The sequence below is a fragment of the Oncorhynchus keta genome, chromosome 4 (assembly GCF_023373465.1).
Source record: "Oncorhynchus keta strain PuntledgeMale-10-30-2019 chromosome 4, Oket_V2, whole genome shotgun sequence".
In the NCBI taxonomy this organism is placed as follows: domain Eukaryota; kingdom Metazoa; phylum Chordata; class Actinopteri; order Salmoniformes; family Salmonidae; genus Oncorhynchus; species Oncorhynchus keta.
In genome coordinates, this window is record NC_068424.1 from 36,083,023 (window position 1) to 36,101,495 (window position 18,473).

At 39.3% G+C, this 18,473-nt stretch overlaps 1 protein-coding gene across 1 annotated transcript in view; it reads right to left on the bottom strand.

Annotated features, from left to right (window-relative positions):
* LOC118374521 (cadherin-6-like) overlaps positions 1-389 on the bottom strand; it is a 90,659-nt gene extending 90,270 nt beyond the window's left edge. Inside the window, exon 1 of the mRNA XM_052506612.1 lies at positions 32-389. The gene's annotated coding sequence lies outside the window, so the exon portion shown is untranslated. The remainder of the gene's footprint in view (positions 1-31) is intronic.
* Positions 390-18,473: the final 18,084 nt, after the last annotated feature.

The window sequence follows — 18,473 nt, forward strand, 5'->3', positions numbered from 1 at the left end:
TATAAAAAGTTGATTTGATCGTTTCACTCACCTGCCACCGGAGTTCTTATGCAGTTAAAGAAATCCTACGATAGCGAAGGGGTAGTTGGTGAGATGAGAGCGAAGTGTATCCTTTCGTTCACTGCAGCAGTTCCAAAAGAGCTTCAAGGCTGTACCTCAATTGCGTTTAGCTTTTTCGCGTAGGCAGCATCACTTCTCTGTGTGTATGTCAGGGAGGCTGAAGGAAAGGGCACAGCCTCCGATTGGTTGTCTTTCACAAGTCCCTGATACAGGGCAGGGGGAGAAATCGTCCGACAGAAATAATGAACAGCTTGCCGCGCTGTGGAGGCATGTTTGAACGGACTGATGTAGGCTACTTCAACGGAGGGATGGATAGAAATTATATATTATTGTCAGCTCAATTTGAAAACCTCAGACTGAAAGTAAGACTACTAACATCTATAACAATATAGACCTAATAAAGAAATGTCCAAATATATTGACATATCCCACTGGACAAAACCTGGTGAATCAACGTTGTTTCCATGGAATTTCAACCTCCAATAATATATGTGATGATGTTGAATCAATGTGGAAAACTATTTGGATTTGCAAAAAGTCATCAATGTAAGGGCATTTCTCTTTTTGTCACCCAACTTTGAACCTTTTTTTGTTCATTTCATGTTGAATTCATGTTAGTTGACAACTCAAAACGAGATGAACTGACATCTGTGACCAGTAGGATAGGCCTATTTATCATGTAAGAATAAGGTAGGCTACTGTTTGCATGCCTTTTTGTAACTATTCAAATGTTAACCTTGAAGTGTGGATAATATAAAAAACTTGAATTACATAGTGTGGCAATAATATTTTTTTCCTCTAAATACAAATGTAAAAAAATCTATATTATGCAAAATATGTCAATTATTTAGTTTGTGGTTCTAATTTAGATTTATTGAACTATGGCGAGTTCTTTATAAATCGTGACAAACAGCAGGCCTACAAGAGTTGTTCCCTCCCCAGGGTGTTAGTTGCATGAGTTTAATTCCTGGAACTCTCCCAAGCTTTCACTTTGGAGCTGTCCTCCCAACCAAGCATCAAACTGTAGCTATTCACTGAGCCAGAGGGATTTCTACATCTGGCATTTTCAATTAAAAGATCAGCCACTGATTGACAATGACTGACTGTGGGTCTTGACCAAATCTTCCCTACTGAATGGGCCTGGATAGACTCAATATTGGTTTTGTGAATATTTATGAATTCGGTTTTGGTCTTGGTCTCAACTAACTCTCACAGTCTCTCGTCAGAATTAGAAGTTTATCCATGTTTCAGAAAAGTCCAATTTCGAAATTCTTCTAAACAAAATGTGTGTTTCAGGTTAAGTTTAGGCATTAACTCAGAATGATTAAGGTAAGGGTTACGATTTTAGATAGGCTTAAAGGAAAAATACAAATAACTTTCCATCGCTGGATTCCACATTCAAACTTTGGCAACATAAGTCCCAGTCCACAACGCCCGAGCAATACCGAAACCTACTTAAAGGTAATAGCGCTCACTGTTGCCCCTAGTGGGCGGTTTTAACACCATCTTCAAATAAAATCAAACTTTATTTGCCACAAGCGCCGACTACAAGTGTAGACTTTACTGTGAAATGCTTACTTACAAGCCCTTAACCAACAGAGCAGTTCAAGAAGAAGAAAGTATTTACCCAGGAGGCTAAAATAAAAAGTAATAATAAAAAGTTACACAATAATAATAATAATAACGAGGCTATGTACAGCTGGGGGCGAAGTGACTATGCATAGGTAACAAACAAACAGCAGTGTAGCAGCAGTGTAAAAGAGGGGGGGTCAATGTAGTCTAATGGCTTGGGGGTAAAAGCTGTTGAGAAGACTTTTGGTCCTAGACTTGACGCTCCGGTACCGCTTGCCATGCGGTAGCAGAGATAATAGTCTATAACTTGGGTGACGGAGTCTCTGACAATCTTCTGGGTTTCCTTCAGACACCTATTATTGGCCCCAGTGATGTACTGGCCGTTCGCACTACCCTCTGTAGTGCCTTACGGTCAGATGCCGAGCAGTTGCTATACCAGGCGGTGATGCAACCAGTCAGGATGCTCTCGATGGTGCAGCTGTAGAACCTTTTGAGGATCTGGGGACCTATGCCAAATATTTTCAGTCTCCTGGGGGGGAAAATATTTTGTTGTGCCCTCTTCACGACTGTCTTGGTATGTTTGGACCATGATAGTTTGTTGGTGATGTGGACACCAAGGAACTTGAAACTCTTGACCCGCTCCACTACAGCCCCGTCGATGTTAATAGGGGCCTGTTCGGCAGCCTTTTCCTGCAGGAGAGGCATCAGCTCCACAGACATGGAGGAATGTTGAATACTGACTTGTTTCACGGATGCATGGTCTCTTTCTCTTACTCTCTCCTATTCTCTCCTCTTTCTCATTTTCTCCCCCCTCTCCCTCTCTCTCTCTCTCTCTCTCTCTCTCTCTCTCTCTCTCTCTCTCTCTCTCTCTCTCTCTCTCTCTCTCTCTCTCTCTCTCTCTCTCTCTCTCTCAATTCAATTCAATTCAATTCAATTCATTTCAATTCAAGGGCTTTATTGGCATTGGAAACATGTGTTAACATTGCCAAAGCAAGTGAGGTAGACAACATACAAAGTGAATATATAAAGTGAAAAACAACCAAAATTAACAGTAATCATTACACATACAGAAGTTTCAAAACAATAAAGACATTACAAATGTCATATTATATATATATACAGTGTTTTAACAATGTACAAATGGTTAAAGGACACAAGATAAAATAAATAAGCATAAATATTAGTTGTATTTACAATGGTGTTTGTTCTTCACTGGTTGCCCTTTTCTCGTGGCAACAGGTCACAAATCTTGCTGCTGTGATGGCACACTGTGGAATTTCACCCAGTAGATATGGGAGTTTTTCAAAATTGGATTTGTTTTTGAAATCTTTGTGGATCTGTGTAATCTGAGGGAAATATGTTTCTCTAATATGGTCATACATTGGCAGGAGGTTAGGAAGTGCAGCTCAGTTTCCACCTCATTTTGTGGGCAGTGTGCACATAGTCTGTCTTCTCTTAAAAGAGCCATGTCTGCCTACGGCGGCCTTTCTCAATGGCAAGGCTATGCTCACTGAGTCTGTACATAGTCAAAGCTTTCCTTAATTTTGGGTCAGTCACAGTGGTCAGGTATTCTGCCGATGTATACTCTCTGTGTAGGGCCAAATAGCATTCTAGTTTGCTCTGTTTTTTTGTTAATTCTTTCCAATGTGTCAAGTAATTATCTTTTTGTTTTCTCATGATTTGGTTGGGTCTAATTGTGCTGCTGTCCTGGGGCTCTGTAGGGTGTGTTTTTATTTGTGAACAGAGCCCCAGGACCAGCTTTTTTAGGGGACTCTTCTCCATGTTCATCTCTCTGTAGGTGATGGCTTTGTTTTGGAAGGTTTGGGAATCGCTTTCTTTTAGGTGGTTATAGAATTTAACGTCTCTTTTCTGGATTTTGATAATTAGTGGGTATCGGCCTAATTCTGCTCTGTATGCATTATTTGGTGTTCTACGTTGTACACTGAGGATATTTTTGCAGAATTCTGCGTGCAGAGTCTCAATTTGGTGTTTGTCCCATTTTGTGAAGTCTTGGTTGGTGAGCGGACCCCAGACCTCACAACCATAAAGGGCAATGGGCTCTATGACTGATTCAAGTATTTTTAGCCAAATCCTAATTGGTATGTTGAAATATGTTCCTTTTGATGGCATAGAATGCCCTTCTTGCCTTGTCTCTCAGATCGTTCACAGCTTTGTGGAAGTTACCTGTGGCGCTGATGTTTAGGCCAAGGTATGTATAGTTTTTGTGTGCTCTAGGGCAACAGTGTCTAGATGGAATTTGTATTTGTGGTCCTGGTGACTGGACCTTTTTGGAACACCATTATTTCTCTCTCTCTCTCTCTCTCTCTCTCTCTCTCTCTCTCTCTCTCTCTCTCTCTCTCTCTCTCTCTCTCTCTCTCTCTCTCTCTCTCTCTCTCTCTCTCTCTCTCTTTGTCTCTCTCTTTCTCAATTTCAATTTCTATTCAAGGGGCTTTATTGGCATGGGAAACATATCTTTACATTGCCAAAGCAATTGAACTAGATATTAAACAAAAGTGAAATAAAACAGTCAAACATTAACAGTAAACATTACACTCAAAACAGTTAGACAATTCAAATGTCATAGTATGTTTATATACAGTACAGTGCTGTGATGATGTGCAAATAGTTCAAGGGAAAATAAATAAACATACCTATAGGTTGTATTTGTCTGCAATATTGTCATAGATTTGGCAGGAGGTTAGGAAGTTCAGCTCAGTTTTCACCTCATTTTGTGGGCAGTGTGCACATAGCCTGTCTTCTCTTGAGAGCCACGTCTGCATTCGGCAACCTTTCTCAATAGCAAGGCTATGCTCACTGAGTCTGGACATAGTGAAAGCTTTCTTTAAGTTTGGGTCAGTCACAGTGGTCAGATATTCTGCCACTGTGTACTCTATGTTTAGGGCCATATAGCATTCTAGTTTGCTATGTTTTTTTGTTAATTTTGTTTATGCGTCAAGCAATTATCTTCTTGTTATCTCATGATTTGGTTGGGTCTAATTGTGTTGCTGTCCTGGGGCTCTGTGGGGTCTGTTTGTGTTTGTGAACAGAGCCCCTTGACCAGCTTGCTTAGGGGGCTCTTCTCCAGGTTAATTTCTCTGTAGGTAAAGACTTTGTTATGGACGGTTTGGGATTGGCTTAATTTTAGGTGGTTGTAGAATTGAACAGCTCTTGCAGTCTCAATTTGGTGTTTGTCCCGTTTTTTGAATTCTTCCTTAGCGAGCGGACACCAGACCTCACAACCATAAAGGGCAATGGGTTCTATAACTGATTCAAGTATTTTTAGCCAGAACCTAAGTCACATTTTTATGTTCCTTTTGATGGTATAAAGGCCCTTTTTGCCTTATCTCAGATGATCAACAGCTTTGTGGAAGTTACCTGTGACGCTGATGTTTAGGCCGAGGTATGTGTAGTTTTTCACACGCTCTAGGGCAACAGTGTCTAAATGGAATTGTATTTGTGGTCCTGGCAGCTGGACCTTTTTTGGAACACCATTATTTTTGTATTACTGAGATTTACAGTCAGAGCCCAGGTCTGACAGAATATGTGCAGAAGATATAGGTGCTGCTCTAGGCCCTCCATGTTTGGGGACAAAAACACATAGACATTTGACTTCAGATTCTAGTAGGGTGAGGCCGAGTACAGCAGACTGTTCTAGAGTCCTCGCAAATTTGCTGTTCTTTATTTTGAAGAGGGTGGGGCTTAAGCTGCATCCCTGTTTCAGCCCCCGGCCCTGTGGAAAGAAATGTGTGTATTTTTGGCCAATTTTAACCACACACTTGTTGTTTGTGTACATGGATTTTATCATGTTGTATGTTTTTCCCCCAACACCACATTCCATAAGTGTATAGCAGACCCTTATGCCAAATTGAGTCTAATGCTTTTTTGAAAACAACAAAGCACCAGAAGACTTTGCCTTTGTTTTTGTTTGTTTGTTTGTCAATTAGGGTGTGCAGGGTGAATGCATGGGTGTCATATGGTAATTAGGTAAAAAGCCAATTTGACTTTTTCTCAGTAAATTGTTTTCGCTGAGGAAATGTAAGTGTCTGCTGTTAATGATAATGCAGAGGATTTTCCCACTATTGCTGTTGACGCATATCCCCCGTTAGTTATTGGGGTCAAATTAGTCTCCACTTTTGTGGATTGGGTGATCAGTCCTTGGTTCCAAATATTGGGGAAGATGGCAGAACTGAGGATGATGTTAAAGAGTTTAAATATAGCCAAATGGAATTTGTGGTCTGTATATTTTATCACTTCATTTATGATAACTTCAACCCCACAGGCCTTTTGGGTTTGAGTGTTTGTATTTTGTCCTCTAGTTCATTCAATGTATTTGGAGAATCCAGTAGGTTCTGGTCTTTAATAGTTGATTCTAATATTTGTAATTTATCATGAACAGTTGAAGTCGGAAGTATACATACACCCGAGCCAACTACATTTAAACTCAGTTTCACAATTCCTTACATTTAATCCTGGTAAGAATTCCCTGTCTTAGGTCAGTTAAGATCATCACTTTATTTTAAGAATGTGAAATATCAGAATAGTAGGAGAGATAATTATTTATTTCAGCTTTTATTTCTTTCATCACATTCCCAGTGGGTCAGAAGTTTAGATACACTCAATTAGTATTTGGTAGCATTGCCTTTAAAACGTTTAACTTGGGTCAAACGTTTCAGGTAGCCTTCCACAAGCTTCCCACAATAAGTTGGGTGAATTTTGGCTCATTTCTCCTGACAGAGCTGGTGTAACTGAGTCAGGTTAGTAGGCCTCCTTGCTCGCACACGCTCTTTCAGTTCTGCCCACACATTTGCTATAGGATTGATGCCTTGGCTTTGTGATGGCCACTCCAATAACTTGACTTTGGTGTTCTTCAGCTTGCAAGCCTCCCCCTTTTTCCTCCAAACATAACGATGGTCATTATGGCCGGTTCTATTTATGTTTCATCAGTCAAGAGGACATTTCTCCAAAAAGTACGATATTTGTCTCCATGTGCAGTTGCAAACCATAGTCTGGCTTTTTTTGTGGCGGTTTTGGAGCTAGTGGCTTCTTCCTTGCAGAGTGGCCTTTCAGGTTATGTCGATATAGGTCTCGTTTTACTGTACCTGTTTCCTCCAGCATCTTCAAAAATTCCTTTATTGTTGTTCTGGAATTTATTTGTACTTTTCGCACCAACGTACGTTCATCTCTAGGAGACAGAACGCGTCTCCTTCCTGAGTGGTATGACGGCTGCATTGTCCCATGGCATTTATACTTGCGTACTATTGCTTGTACAGATGAACGTGGTACCTTCAGGCGTTTGGAAATTGCTCCCAAGGATGAACCAGACTTGTTGTGGTCTACAATTTGTTTACTGAGGTCTTGGCAGATTTTGTTTGATTTTCCCATGATGTGAAGCAAAGAGGCGCTAAGTTTGAAGGTATGCCTTGAAATACGTTCACAGGTACACCTCCAATTGACTCAAATTATGTCAGTTAGCCTATCAGAGGCTTCTAAAGCCATGACATAATTTTCTAGAATTTCCCAAGCAGTTTAAAGGCACAGTCAACTTAGTGTATGTGAACTTCTGACCCACTGGAATTGTGATACAGTGAATTATAAGTGAAATAATCTGTCTGTAAACAATTGTTGGAAAAATTACTTTTGTCATGCACAAAGTAGATGTCCTATCCGACTTGCCAAAGCTATAGTTTGTTAACAAGAAATGTGTGAAATGGTTGAAAAACGTGTGTAATGACTCCAACCTAAGCTTATTTAATCTTCAGACTTCAACGGTATATGTTTTTGCTGTTTGTTCTTTTGTTATAGAGCCATAAGATTAGATAAGTGGTTTATCCATACATCTCCGTTTTGGATAGATAACTCTTTATGTTGTCGTTTGTTTAGAGTTTTCCAATTTTTCCAGAAGTGTTTAGATTCTTTTGATTATTCAATTACATTGAGCTTATTTATGACGTGCTGTTCCTTCTTTTTCCATAGAGTATTTCTGTATTGTTTTAGTGATTCACCATAGTGAAGGCGTAGGCTCCGTTTTTTGTGTCCAGTTCTGGCATTTAGGTCGCCACAGATTAGTACATGTCCCCGAGCTTGGAAATTGTTAGTCTCCCCCTCTAGGATGCAGAAGCTGTCATCATTAAAGTATGGGAATTATATTGGCGGGAGATAGGAAGCACACATGAGAACATCTTTCTCTGTTTAGATCATTTCCTTATTCATTTCTGGCCAAATGTAAAATGTTCCTGCTTTGACTTTTAATAGAATGGGTTAGGTCTGCTCTATATCAAATTAGCATAATACCTCCTGAGTCTCTTCCCTGTTTCACACATGGTAGTTTGGTGGATGGGACTTCCAGCTCTCTGTAACCTAGAGGGCAAACAATGTATCCTTTAAACCATGTTTCTTGTAGGATGACAATGTCTGTATTTTCAATTTATTTGAGGTCTGGGTTCCCGCTCTGTAGTCCAAAAGCAGATTACCTCAGACTTTGTATATTCCAGGATGAGATAGTGAAAGCTTTGTGTTCCATAGTGTCTAGTGTTGTTTTTGTGTGATTTACGCCCTGACCATCACAGTAGGTGTGAGCAGAGCATGTTGAGCATCTGATACATACCTCTTAGGTTGCTGTCACTTAGTTCCTTTTTTATGTCTCTATTTTGGTTTGGTCAGGGCGTGAGTTGAGGTGGGCATTCTATGTTTTTCATTATATGTTTTATTCTGTGTGTTGTATTTCTATGTGTTTGGCCTGGTATGCTTCCCAATCAGAGGCAGATGTCAATTGTTGTCTCTGCTTGAGAACCATACTTAGGTAGCCTGTTCCCACCTGTGTTTGTGGGTAGTTGTTTTCTGTTTTGTTTATTGCACCTTGTAGAACTGTTCGTTTGTTGTTTTTTGTTCAAGTGTTCGTATTTATTAAACATATTTTGAATACTTACCACGCTGCAACTTGGTCCTCTTCTCCTTCTCCCGACGACATTCATTACAGTTGCACTATGGGGCTTGGGAGTGTGTAATAGTGGGGGTTGGGCCTGTTTGTCTCTTTGTCTCTCTCTCTCACTTTCTTTCTCTTTCTCCTTTTCTCTCTTAGCCATTTCAGACAGAAGAAGTAATATATTACCTATACATATGTACACGTTTAATACATAAAAGTGGTTAACGGGCAAATAGGGATGGTTGGAGGGTGTTGTTGAGCCATGGGGGCTGTTTGTATTTCAAATTAAGGAGGTGCTAAACAATGGTAGTTTTAATGAATTTTCTGGAAAAACAGCAGAGAACCATTCACACAGACCTGTATTTTGGTTACAGGGTCTGTGAAAATGCAGGAATCATGACTAGGTCTTTAGGTGGCTTTTAAGTGCCATGTTTTTAACCCCCTACCCCTTTCAGACATACCTAAAAGCAGGTAAAAAGAAGCAGGCATGGTAAATTAGTGGAATCTTTGTATGTTTATGAAAGGGTATCTGTCTCTCACTCTCTCTCTCTTTCTCTCTAAACTACCATCTATAAGTGTGTCCTGACATACATCATAACACCATAGTCCACAAACACGCCAGTAGGGATCAATGGTAGTGGCACAACATGAACATGAATAAGAGAGCACAGGGGAGTCAGGCACCAAAAAGAGCCATATCTGGGATAGTTCCTTTTAGAAAATATCAGATACCCTGTTGTTCTGTGAAGCAAGGATAACTTTTTATCAACTAGTTTTACAATTCTATGGGGAAATAAAACGGCAAATGTTTTAGATTTGGCTGGTGGGGAAACTCTGGTATAAATCATCTCACTGTCGCAATATTGCAGCTTCTGCATACATTTAGCTGGCGTTTAAATGCTTTTTCATGATAAAAAAAGAAAACAAATATATATATATATATATATATATATAAGGACTGAATGAATATTGAAATGTAGCTATTTGTTAGAGCTACAAGCAACGTGCTTAAATCATCTTTGGATTCAAAGATCAGTAATAAAGCTAATCAAATTATCCAGTGACCATCTTGTGATTTATGGCAAAGTGTTTTCACATTTCAGCCTGTATCATGACCCCTTGTCCCAAATATGGGTTGCATCCCTATTCCGTATGTAGTGCACTACCTTTGACCAGAAACCATAAGTCTCAGGTCAAAAGTAGTGCACTATAGGGAATAGGGTGCCTTATGATGCACATTTCACTGGAATGCTTACCAAGCTGACCACTCTTTGCCACGGTGTTAAAATTGCTGTGGCCAGCAAAACCCCTCCGGATTAGGTGAAAATCCTAAATGTTCAGACAAAGAAATACTCAATTTGATGTGCATTTAGATTGGTGTACAGATTAGCAGAGAGTACAGTGGGAGCATTGATAGAGACTGTGTATACAATAGAATCATGCATTTATTAAGATGTAAATAGGATACTATTCACACACATCACACACACACACACACACCTATATATACACACACACACACACACACACACACACACACACACACACACACACACACACACACACACACACACACACACACACACACACACACACACACACACACACACACACACACACACACACACACACCTATACACACACACACACACACACACACACACACACACACACACACGCACACACACACACACACACACACACACACACACACACACACACACACACACACACACACACACACACACACACACACACACACACACACACACACACACACACACACACACACACACATTGTAAAACATTTCCTGTAAAATGTACAGGGAACTTACTGGCAGCAATTGGCCAGTAAATTACTCTAATTTATAAGAAGACACAGTGGCAGGATACCTTCAACCAAACCTTTGTTTCATCACAAAACCGGAGAGCAACCTCTATCCTGTGAAGTCCACAAAGCATATTGCATGTAGCAAGCACGGTCAAACAAGTCAATGTTTCCGACATATTCGGCTCACTAAACAACTATTGATTTAGAACCACAGAGAGTTAATGCAAGTTTAAAAGGAAACAGGAGCTACCTCGACTATTCTTGCACAATTTCATTTTCAATATTTCAACATCATCAAATCACCTATACTTAGTCTAATACAGTGAAAACTAAACAATACCAAAAACTATTTAGTCCAATCAACCTAAGGAAAATACAGTATGATGTGGCAGTCCTCGGTTCTGATTTCTTTGTGTGTATGTGTGTATGCATGTGCGTTCATGCAAGTAGAAAAAAATGCCAATGCCATCCTCCTCTCTTTGAATTTGATGAAAGGGTCTATCACTGTGATACTGTACATGCTTTCATTTTTGTTGTCCTAGGCAACCTGGCTAAAATGCTTGCTTGCTAGCCTAGCTTCCTTTCATGGGCAACTCTTAGTTAGTTAACATTAGCCTTCTACATCGAGCTACATATTGAACATCAATCCTCTCAGGCCAGGGGCACAATCAGTGGCGATTTTAGCAAGTACATCTTGGTGGGTCAAACAAAGAAAATGTGGGATGCATGCCAGCAAAGCCACAACACAACACTAAACAATACATTAATTGCACTATAATTACACTATAACAAACGGTGCCCACAAACTGTTAGGGCCTACATAAAGCTGTCCCAACAGCAGAATCCCAACAACGCCTTACCACTGCTACAGTTCATTCACCCTCATTTACTGCCTTTCAAACATATTTGGGATAGGCAGGACACAAATGTCTCAACTGGCCAATTGCCAGGGAAAATGTAGTGTGCTAGATTCAAATAAAATACTATAAAATTCAAACTTTCATTAAATCACACATGTAAGATACTCAATTTAAAGCTACACTCGTGAATCCAGCCAACATGTCAGATTTTTTAAATGCTTTTCGGCGAAGGCATAAGAAGCTATTATCTGATGATAGCACCAGCAGTAAACAAAGGGGTTAGCATATTTCAACCCTGCAGGCGCTACACAAAATGCTGAAATAAAATATAAAACATGCATTACCTTTGACAAGCTTCTTTTGTTGGCACTCCAATATGTCCCATAAACATCACAATTGGTCCTTTTGTTTGATTAATTCCGTCCATATATATCCAAAATGTCCATTTATAAAGCGCGTTTGATCCAAAAAAACAGCTTACAAAAAACGCAACATCACTACAAAATATTTCAAAAGTTGCCTATAAACTTTGCCAAAATATTTCAAACTACTTTTGTAATACATCTTTAGGTATTTTTAAACGTTAATAATCAATCAAATTGTAGATGGGTCTTTCTGTGTTCGATATAGAAATGAAAACAAACCAGCGATACTTTTTACGTCTTGCGCAACTCTCAACAGTGTACCCAGTTCCTAGTTGGCCTACTTCTTCATTGCACAAAGGAATAACCTCAACCAAATTCCAAAGACTGGTGACATCCAGTGGAAGCGGTAGGAACTGAATACAGGTTCCTAAGAAATATCCCTGGGTAATGACATATCAGGGAACAGTGAGAGAAAAAATAATAATAATTCTGAACAGTTAGTGCTCGGGATTTTGCCTGCTACATAAGTTCTGTTATACTCATAGACATGATTCAAACAGTTTTAGACACTTCAGAGTGTTTTCTATCAAAATCCATGAATAATATCCATATTGTATATTCTTGGCATAAGTAGCAGGAAGTTGAAATTGGGCACGCTATTTATCCAAAATGAAAAGTCTGCCCCCTAGCTCCAAGAGGTAAAAAAAAAACATAGCTGCTATGGCTGACTTGCTTAAACAAATGTGGTTTCTACTGACAGTTGAGATGTACAAACTATTGCATAAGAGGATGACAAGCGGATAAGAGGCCATCCTTCATTTCGATTAAGACATGAATTAGCGAGAGGGAAAGGGGGATACCTAGTCAGTTGATCAACTGAATGCATTCAACTGAAATCTGAATAAGAGAGCTGCCTTGGGGGCTGCTTAATCGGCATCCACGTCTTCGGCTCCCGGGGAACAGTGGGTTAAGTGCTACCTGCCGCCACGTAGTCTTATATAACTATTTGTTCAGCACTTATGAAATGTACAGTGACAGAATTCATACACATAAACAGAAAATAAAAGCTCTTACAATATTCAATGTTTACATCTCTCGAAAACAGGTCATAGGCAAACCAGCACACACCAGCCATGAACGATGTGTTTACAATACCGCGTTGGTGAATATAGGCCAATTATTAGGGTCAGACACATGGGCTATGAACAGCTTACTACACAACATACACTTAGTATTACTTTCTCAGCTTCAGTATACATAGCTCCCTGGCATATTACATCATTTATGCAGCAGCATGCAAGACATTTTTGAATTCACCTTGGCTTCTGATGTGCTCACTTAAACATGAAGATGGCGCGGCGGTTTTGTCATCAAACTTTGTCATCAAAGTCTGTCATTCTCTGGATTTATGGTGAGTCCTTGGGGGGAAAAAAACACACAGCCACTCGATTGAATAGCAGGCTACTCTTACTGATTTCTTTGTACTGCTTGCAGTTAGCCACTGATTCCTTCCAAACAACTCGTTGTTGAATTTGAGATTTCCAACTTGTTGTGTAATCTTTAGTAGATTAAGCATTGTGTTTTAGGTTTGTGTACTGCTGAAAGGTGAATTAATCTCCCAGTGTCAGGTGGAAAGCAGACTGAAACCAATATCTCCTCTAGGATTTTTACCTGTACTTAGCTTCATTCCGTTTCTTTTTAATCCTGAAAAACCCCAGTCTTTATTGATTAAAAACATACCCAAAACATGATTCAGCCACCACTTATGCTTGAAAATATGGAGAGTGGTTCTCGTGGTACTCAGTAATGTGTCACATTCACAAGAGGTTAGTGGCACCTTAATCTACACTGTCGTTCTGCTCCTGAACAGCCACTGTTCCTAGTCCGTCATTGAAAATAAGAATTTGTTCTTAACTGACTTGCCTAGTTAAATAAAGGTAAAATAAATCAAATAAAAAATTGGGGAGGACAGGCTCACGGTTGGAGTGGAATAGGTGGAATGGTATCAATTACATAATACACATAATTTCCATGTGTTTGATTCCATTCCATTTGATCCAATACGGCCATTATTATGAGCCGTCCTCCCCTCAGTAGCCACCACTGGGGTGCATTAGATTTGCCCCATTTTGTATTCAGGAAAAAAAGTAAATTCCTTTGCAGTTTTTTTTCCAGTATTACTTTAGTTGCAAACAGGACGCATGTTTTGGAATGTTTTTATTCTGTACAGGCTTCCTTCTTTTCACTCTGTCAATTAGGTTAGTATGATGGATTAACTACAATGTTGTTGACCCATGATCAGGTTTCTGCTATCACAGCCAGCCATGTACCTCAGTAACTATTTTAACCTTTTTCACACATACCAACACATGGGTGTGATCATTCTCCAGTGGTACCTGTAGTGTACGATCAAACCAGTGTGACTAGAACCCTTATATAGAATTGACAAAACAGTCAGAATTTGAGCTGGCCACACAGTTTTTACAGAAATATTTTGCACAAACACAAGTCCTTACAAAGTCATGTCCAGAATGTGAGCAGTTCATTTTTGGATGCAATGTTCAGACATTCACATATGTAGCTACAGCATAACACAATCATCCAATCCGCAAAAAATGTAGGCTACATTTGTCCTAGTGCTAACGGAGGAAAGATTGACGTGACATAATCTGTCATATTTTTATAACTCTCGGCTGACAGAAACTACAATATGAATTAGCTAATAGCAATTACCATTTATAATGAATCACATCACGGGTGAGCTCACCATTGATCGAAATAATTGAGTAAAACACATTCTATAAATCGAAAGTAATCAGACGATGGGTAGTTTGTGCACGCCGCCATGCTTGTGTTTTTTTTTCATCAACCAAAGATAATAAGAGGAGACAAGAAGAGTTTGGTCTGTTTATAGTATGCATGGTGAATGAGGTGTGTCGTCTACGATCATCCACATCCCTTCATTCACTTCCGGAAGTTTACCCGAAAGATGAGTGAGCCATTCCTTCACGTCATTTTAACATATATAATATAATTAGACCTTTGGTCTTGCAGATTACGTGACACCCAGAATGCATTGTTTAATGTCAACAAACATGGCACCACATATAGCTGGCAAATAGCTTTGCTTTTTTCTTTTGCCTGTCCACGACCATTCTCTTGTCTACCCCTTGGATTACAATAAATATCAGAGACTCAAACCATCTGCATTCCGTGTCTGCATCTGGGTCTCACCTTGTGCCATTATAAACTCTACCTCTGGCTAATTGTAAAACTGATAAGGTCTTTGCTGTGTTGAAAAATGTCTGAATGATGAACATGGTAATATAAGTTCAGTAGTGCAGTACAGTAATGAAGATTAATTTTCTGCTTGCATGAATAAAAAAACTATACGTTGTGTGATGAGTAGAACAAAAAGACGCTAATAAGAGTCTCTGTTCCACGACTTTCATAAATATAGTAATTCTAATTTGTGGTAAAGGCATCAGACCATGCTAGTTAGGACAGTATCAAGGCTGCAACAACATTTGAGCCATATTCTAATTGTGAATTATCTCGATGTTCATAACCCCAAACAAGTACATTGCTATTACTCTTTAATAAGCAGTGTAATCGCTGCTTTAGAAAAGAGAACAGATCATCAGACATTGTGCAATAATTCACATAATTCTCTGCTAACAAAATGGCCACTCCTCATGCTGATCAGCACGTTAGTCAATGGAAACATTTTGAATGATTCTCAATGTCTTAGAGGGCCAAATGAATAGAGTATTGGCTAGCGCTCACATTTGCTCCTAATAAAGAACTAGGCTCCATCCCAAATGGCACCTATTTTCTATTTCTGCACTAAAAAACATGCACTGTATAGGGAATAGGGTGCCATTTTGGACTCAACCCTATAGATCAAAGCCAAGAACGGTCACAGAGTACATGATGACAAACTCATTTGGTTTTGGTCAGCTGAATCTTCAAACTGATTACAGTGAAGTTGTAATACTCAATATTGGAATATAAAAAACAACTACAATTACTGTTGTTAGCTTAGTGGTTTAACCACATTCTAGTATATGTGATTGAGGCACCAAAACAACAACAACAACAACAGCAACCAAAATCACAGCCATCCAGTCAAAGTCCTGTGTATCACCAGGGACAGTTCCTATTTGCATGACTCTGTTGACACCATGTGTTTATAAGCATGCAATCACAGCTTCTGACAATACACGCGCACATACACACGCACACATACAGAAACCAGAATCCATTCCACCCCTTTAACCATGGGCTAGGCATCTGGGCATGGGGCATGCTTAGGCAGCGTAGCTAATCAGTGAAGCCAAGTTGCCTTCTTTGACAGAGAAAAATCCCACTCTGGGTCTGTTGACACAGACGCACACACACACACACATGCACACACACACGCTGCACATGACTGGCAGCCGCGTGGCTCTAGCAGGGGATGAAATGAATTAGACACACATCCAAATAGACTCTGTCATGTTGCATTGCATTTACTCACAGCCATTTTTAAAGGGGAACGTTAAGAAGTCTCCTATCACCTTCAAATACTGATAACTTTCTGTTACTTGGTATTTTGCAAGGTGTGCTGAAGAGTTTTCACCTTACTGCATATTTGCTTTGTAAATAACTGGCTACAGTAGTTCTGGAGTTAGAAAGTGCACAGTTTGATATTCCCTCTCAGAGAGATGCACAGCTCTCCTCTCCTCTCTGTGAATTGATGTTAACATCTAAGCATGGACTATAAACAGTATGTCATACCAATATGTCATACCAACTTGGTCTAGTAGTACCCCAAAGAGATGATCACAGCATAATCAAACAATGTTATCAATACCGTTATTGCACGTGTTACGATAAAAGCATGACATAAAAATGTAATGAAACATTGCCCTAAAATAAATGAAATGCTGAAACTATCAAAATAATGTGTTGATGTACTTGGTCAAGATTACGTTAACACATCGTGCTGATCATTGCCGATTCAAGGCGCCTGCATACATACGGTACCAGTCAAAAGTTTGGACACACCTACTCATTCCAGGGTTTTTCTTTATTTTTTACTATTTTCTACATTGTAGAATAATAGTGAAGACATCAGAACTATGAATGAATACATATGGAATGACGTAGTAACCAAAAAAGTGTTAAACAAATGTATTTTATGTTTGAGATTTTTCAAAGTCGCCTCGATGACAGCTTTGCACACTCTTGGCACTCTCTCAATCAGCTTCATGAGGTAGTCACCTGGAATGCATTTCAATTAATTAACAGGTGTGCCTTTTTAAAAAGTTCATTTGTGGAATTTCTCTCCTTCTTAATGTGTTTGAACCAATCAGTTGTGATGTGACAAGGTAGGGGTGGTATACAGAAGATATGGCAAGGTTAAGGCAAGAACAGCTCCAATAAGCAAAGAGAAGCGGCAGTCCATCAATACTATAAGACATGGTCAGTCAAAGCGGAAAATGTCGAAACTTTGAAAGTTTCAAGTGCAGTCGCAAAAGCCATCAAGTGCTATGATGAAACTGGCTCTCATAAGGACCGCGACAGGTAAGGAAGAAGCAGGGTTACCTCTGATGTAGAGGACAAGTTCATTAGAGTTAAATGCACCTCAGATTGCAGGCCAAAATCAGGCTTTCTTGGTTGAATTGCTGCAAAGAAACAACTATGGACTATTGTGTGTAGATTGAGTGCAAAAATTATTTAATAAATGTTACTGATAAGGTTGTAATGTAACAAAATGTCGGAAAAGTCAGGGGTTCTGAATACTCCTTTCGATTGCACTGTATATACAGCCTCAACTGTTAATTTCACTAACCGACCTAGTCTTGATTACAATAAAGATCTGCCTATGGCTTAGTATGAAATGTAGCTGTAATGCTGAGACAACATTGGTATGCACTATGTTCTATTGCTCTTGACTGTTGCTAGGCTGCGCCCATTACTACTATGCTTCCTCCTTGCAGTTCTAAACTTCACCATCTCTTTGCATAGCCCACCACATGCACTGTTATTCTTAATCAAAACTGGGTGGACCCATAACAAATTACTTTGGGAATAAATATCACTGAATGATGGAAATATTGTAATTTAGTAGGCTAATGCAATTGAAGTCATCAAATGGTTGTTTAGTGAAACTCCCAATGTCATCCAATTATTACAATGCATTTTAAGCGATAGCCTACCCGCGTGGGGTCAATTAGTCCAGCACCATTTTTTGCTGCTTTGAGAGAAGCATGTGGACTCTCTTGATCAATCAATCAATGTCCACTTTTTCCTTTCACTAAATCTCCATTTTGGATTTTGGTTAGGCTACAATTAAGCTATGGAAATGTTAGCTAAGTTGAGGTGAGTGCTGCTCATGATCATGTTGTCTAGTTGGCTCATTTATTAGCACTGATCATAGCATTTTAACAGCATGTTATGTAACTTAACAAGTGGAATTGTTTGTGTTTCACGTGCAGTTGCTTTGTCGCCTAGGCCTACTCCCGACCAAAAGCCTTGACTTGTCTTAATCAATCAATATGATTTGATTTCACTGAATCTCTGTCTGTATATTTGGTTAATTCTCTGAATGGGCAAATAAATGGAGGTGGTATAGCTATTTATTTGCTCATCTGTCACTGATCATAAACATTTAGCATGCAATAATGTAGCCTAAATCAAGTGAGAGACAAAAGCTTTTGAAATAAATGTCTATTATTTTAAAGGGTATAAGAGAGAGAGTATCATATTACAGCAGTGTGAGACAGAGGCATACAGTAAACTGTACAACAACACAGTGACCCTTGGTAAAGTACAAACAAAATAACAGTGTAGGTGTTGACGGCATCATAAATCATAGT